The following is a 5,408-nucleotide window of genomic DNA, read 5'->3' as shown; positions in this document are numbered from 1 at the left end:
CTGCAACTGTAGTGACTCTATCGTGAGTGCTACAGTAGAAGCTGACGTGTCCGGGCGATCTAGGTGACGGAGGTTGGTTTTTAGAACCAAGTCTTTAAATGCCGAAAGCTGGATATTTACCTTAGCCGACCCTTTGCTGATGAGTTCCTCGGATGAGAGCATGGCCTTTTGAAAAACCAACTCAATGAGCGCCGGAGTGCTGACGTGTCCAGGCAGCTGTCGTTCATCATCGTCTTGTTGGTAGCTTACGAAGACCACTTCGTTGTCTGCCGTTTTATCCACGGTAAAAGTTACCCACATGTTAGTTCCTGCTTGAGAATCCTGTCGACTGCGTCAATTTGGGATAATTCCTAGATTGATATTACGAACTCGTTGGTTAATCTAAAACGTCAATTTATTCTACATTATTCCGTACATCGTACACCTCTTTTTACAGCGGAGCTGTTAAGGGCTAGTTTCCCCAGGAACGTGTTCCCCGCAAAGAAATGAAGACACCGAACTCTGGGCATCTACCGCCATCTATGAGCGACGGCGGCAAGCCACGTATCTGGTTGCCGCCGTCGCTCATAGATGGCGGCAGCCTTTCCACTCTGGCTTGCCGACTTTCGGCCGGCCATCACTTTTTATTGTACAGCTTTTTTTTTCTTTACCAAAGTGGAAAGGCTGAAAGTTTTTCTCCTTCGCTTCCCCCTTTCGTCGTCGTCGTCGCCAATCTGATCCGAATCCACTTCAATTCCTACTTAGGGCGAAACTTTTATAATTTTGTCTCAATTTCTTGTTGTAGAAAGCGCCTGTTGATTCTCACCCCGAACGCTCGACGCTCGAACCTTCTGGGCCGAATTTTCGCGATTCCGACGCAGACTAGATAAGAAGCCGCCGTGACCTTGTCGAGTCAGTCTCGCTCTCGCTTGCTCTTACGCCGCCAAATCGCCACCCGCTTTTCCGCTTCCTCGACGTTTTTTGTTTATTGTGTCCGTCACAAGTCCGCCGGAAAAACCTTTATTTTCAGTTCACTCTTCATCCTCTCGTCACTCACATTCGTGGCAATATTATTTAGCAGTGTGTGTTGTCGTAGTAGAGTGACATATGCTTTCTGTTTTTGTTTGTTTCGCAGTTGGAATTCCTTTTTAATTTTGGAAAATGGAGACTTTTCTCGTATAACACGAAACTGCCTAGACTATACACACTCTCAAAACTCTAGAATACGTGTAGCAGAAACTTTATAGAGAACTCTGTAACCACGTTCGTCTGAAGAACGAAATATACGGTCCTATTTAGTTATACTGAAAACTTTGCTGCAGCTCCCGCTATGGCCACATTTGCTTACAAGAACTCTTTCTATATCCAGAGATTGCCGACGCGTTTTAACGCGAAAACCTAATTTAAACGGTATTAGTGCACACGCCGAGAGAAGAGAGAAGATACAGGAAAGAGCGCTACTCACAACTACATTTAATGAGATGAAGAGAAGGAAAAACATCGTAAAGCATCATTGCCCACATTAAAAATGAAAAAAGAAAAAAATGAAAAAAATATTAGGTTGTTCTCTCGCGGACACATGCTCCAAACACCAGATCATTCATTTAAACACCAGATCCGTTTTCGGCCGTCACGTTGCCATCATGCAGGGTGGTTTGCATAAATATTGGCGCGTGCGTGCTCTTCATTGTCAAAGATCAAGACAGGCACCTCATCCGTAGTCGGCTGTCGCATTGTGATCTTGCTTGAAGTTTCGCGGCAACCGTGGTTTGTGCTGGTTCTTCATTGTGGGTTTCAAAATGTCCATTTCCTTGTGTGTAAGTAACACTGATTCAGCACGGATGCATTCCTTATCAGCAGATAGGACATGGTAAGCTTCCAGCACCTCGCGAGTCAGTTTGGCTTTGTGCCTCTCTAGGATGCTTGTCTCCCCGAATAGCGGACTGCAATTGCACTCATTGAACTGTGTTGCAAAATGTCCTCCTACTGTGGCTCTCAAAGAGTAATCATGTTCGCGTAGTCGATCGCTAAGGCATCTGCTCGTCTGACCGAAGTAGCTCTTGCCACACGAGAGTGGTATATTATATACCACGCCTGAAGCCTACGGTAGAAAAGGCTTGGCATGTTTCTTAGTGCACCAGTGCTTTGTAGCACCTTCGGCTAGGAGGTTTACTCTAGAACGAATTTGACTCATTTTTTGCCTAGCAGAAAAAAGCTCGGACCCCATAAAGACTTGCTACGTTTTTTTGTTTTTTTTTATTCTATTTTATTATTGTGCGAGGTCTTGTGGATATGCGGAATTACCACTGGTCTTGTTTTGCCGATATCAGTTTCGTTAAATTGGAGGCATTTTGCCTTTTTCAACAAGGTGTCGCCAGATTAGCCAGTAGTGGTAACGAATAGCTGGCTTTTCTGAGTCTCTCGACCTGCATTCTGAAGCTGGCTCCCATAGTGTGGAAACACGATTTCATTAGCGCAGAGCCCGACAGGTTACATCAATGCCCTTCTTGACGATCTTAGAGTGAGCTGACCTATAACCCAAAATTGTTTTCTTGGAGCGTGGGCAGTAGGACCAGCACACATGCGTGTCACCCAGGTGGAGCGAAAGGTCTAAAAACTGAAGGACATTTTCTTGAGGGATTTCATATGTAAACCTAAGGCCCCCTCCATACTCAGTAAAGGTCGCCAAGATATGATTCACCTGTGTGTGCACAATTTCGCTACCTTCAAGAACAACCAGGAAATCATTCATGTCGCGGGCCACCTTGTTAACTCTTTTACTTTCAAGCGCGCTTTCAATGGCACAGTCTACCGCTCACGGGTAAATATCGCTGAGGAATGGGGCTACGCAGGAATCAATACATACTCCTGACTTTTGTAAGAAGCACCCATCCCACCACCCAACAATTATGGACGTTATATAAAAATGTAACAGCTCTAAAAAGCTCTCAGTTGATATTCCACTATAGCCTCTGAAGGAGAGCTCTCCATTGGCTTCAATGCATTTCTTCACCGACTCCAATAATTTTCATGTGGTAATGAGTAAAAGAGGTTCTCTACATCAATACTGAATGCAGTACCTATCTCATGGCTTTTTATTGGAGGTATTCAACGATATCCTCAGAATTCACTACTCTGAATGGGTCATGTATATTTAAAGATGACAATGTTTTTGGAGTTAGGAAGCCACTTGCCTTTGCCAGGAGCCTTTTTCCGTGACAATCGCTCGAAAAGGGCTTCCTTCTTTGTAGTCTTTACGCTGAAGAAGACTTTCAGATGTAACTTGTCAGCCTTCCTAACTCTAGCGGCTAACTGAGTTAACGATAGACGTTCACAAATACTTTTTGCTTTAGTCCGGGTTTTCTTTTTGTCCACTTTCACCTGTTTGAAATTTTTCTTTAATTCTGTCAAGGCCCTATCATTGTACACGTTTTCTGGTAGAACCACCAAATTGCTCTTCCTTCTCTGATAATAAGACACGTATTCCATTATTACCCACATAATCCACCAACAGCTTAAAATGCCCTACAGGTCATCTCGTCTGCTGAGGATGAAGACTATCAACACATTCCGAGATTCATCGAAATCGGAGCGTCTCCATTGTCCTCTAGGTAATTTTCTTTGCTAGTGTGATCAGCTCCGGTGGGCTCATGACAGGCTCAAAACAGTATTTAGGGTCAACCTCTAACCGCTGCCTATATCCGGTCGCATCCTTACCTCGCCCAGTGTTGTGAAGAGGTCCACCTTGGAGGGCACCGGTTCTTTTTCTTTTTTGGTCGGCAGATGAGGCCTAATACTTTCCTAGAGAAACTCCGTAGAGTCTTTTGCTGTTTTGGGCATAGCCCAGTAGAACCCTCTTCGTTGTCGTTCATTGCCATTGCCTGAAAAACAGGCCACTCTCAATCAGTCTCTCAGGAACCTCTCCCAGCGCCAGTATTGGGATCGTAGTATCCGGCAAATACTTTATCGAATGTCCAAGTGAAGGAACCAAAAAACCACACAAACCCCTGAGTTCGACAGGACATGTTTAGATGTTCAAAAACAAACTGGCCCATTTATCAACCCTTGTGCGAAAACCTGACTTGCCCCATTGAGCGCAAAATCGAAGTAAAGAGCGGTAAAAATGCAATTGCGCGGCACGCGCCGCTTAATCGTGTGCTCAAGGACGACGCCGTTCTTAGCTTCGTCCTTGTGGTCGTCCTAGAAGTCCTCCTTGATCTGTGGGACTTTAAGAAGAGGTCGTCCTAGAGGTCGTCTTAGACCTCCAGGACGACCTCGCTTGTCAGAGTACATGAAAAACAAGTGGCGGCGCTGGCGTTGTGCCCGAAAGATTGCAATTGGCCGTAAAAATACGTCATCAAGCGTCATTTAACGTGATGTCATCTAGCATCATCATACGTCATCAGTGTGATGTCACCAACGGAGCGCCGTGTGCAAAAGGCGCGCTTCGGACTCTATTTGTGCTCGTTGTGTGCTTCGTGCGCTGCACCGTGAGGCGACCGCGTCTAGATATACGGCCTCCACATCGGCAGCAGTGTCTACATCTACGGCGGCTTACACAGGCAAACGTGGCCGCCCACGCATATAAGCCACAGCCTCCTTAAGTGTCCTCTTCTAGGCGTCGTTCTCGACGTCGTCCTCTAGGCATCATTCTCGATGTCGTCCTTAAGGTCGCCCTTGAGGTCGTCCTAGAAGTCGTCCTCTAAACGTCGTTCTCGACGTCGTCCTAGAAGTCGTCCTTGAGGTCGTCCTCGAGGTCGTGCAAAGTCGTCCTTTAGGTCATCCAAGATGTAGTCCCAGACGCCATCCTTGACGTCGTCCTCAACGTCGTCCTAAAGGTCGTCCTAGACACCGTACTTGGCGTGGATCTCCAGGACGTCGTCTTCGACGTCGTCTTATATGACGTCATAAAATTTAATGCGTATAGAAACAATAGTCGAAAAAATTTCTCCCGCGGGACTGTAATGCTTTCACTTTCGTGTGATATGCTTATTTTGTTTACCGATTTTACAATACAACTGGTAGCAGCGTGCAAAAACACAAGGACAAAGGGAGGAATGCACAAGACGTGTTTTTGTGTTTGTGTTTTTGCGCTCTGCTACCAGGTGTATACAATCATGAACACACTCACCTGCATCGCCACATTGATCCGATATTAGAAGTTTGGGTTTTGATCTAGCTGCCTGCTCCTGCTGGTATAGGTTATACCCTTGGAATGTTTTATTTACATTAACTTTCTGCTTCGCTTTGCTGGAGTTATGTACTAGTTTGCCCTGCAACAGTTCTGCATTTTCGTTCTTTTACGGGTCATATCAGCATCGTTGTTCCAGGAGTTTCTTCTCTTTTTTGTGTGTAGACCTATATGCTTTAGTTTCGTATTAATGTATAGTAAATGCAATATTTAACTTACTTATCATTTACTTCTTAGA

This window comes from Ixodes scapularis, unplaced genomic scaffold (assembly GCF_016920785.2).
Source record: "Ixodes scapularis isolate PalLabHiFi unplaced genomic scaffold, ASM1692078v2 PGA_scaffold0__279_contigs__length_252992795, whole genome shotgun sequence".
In the NCBI taxonomy this organism is placed as follows: Eukaryota; Metazoa; Arthropoda; class Arachnida; order Ixodida; family Ixodidae; genus Ixodes; species Ixodes scapularis.
Note: the sequence above shows the minus strand (reverse complement) of the source record.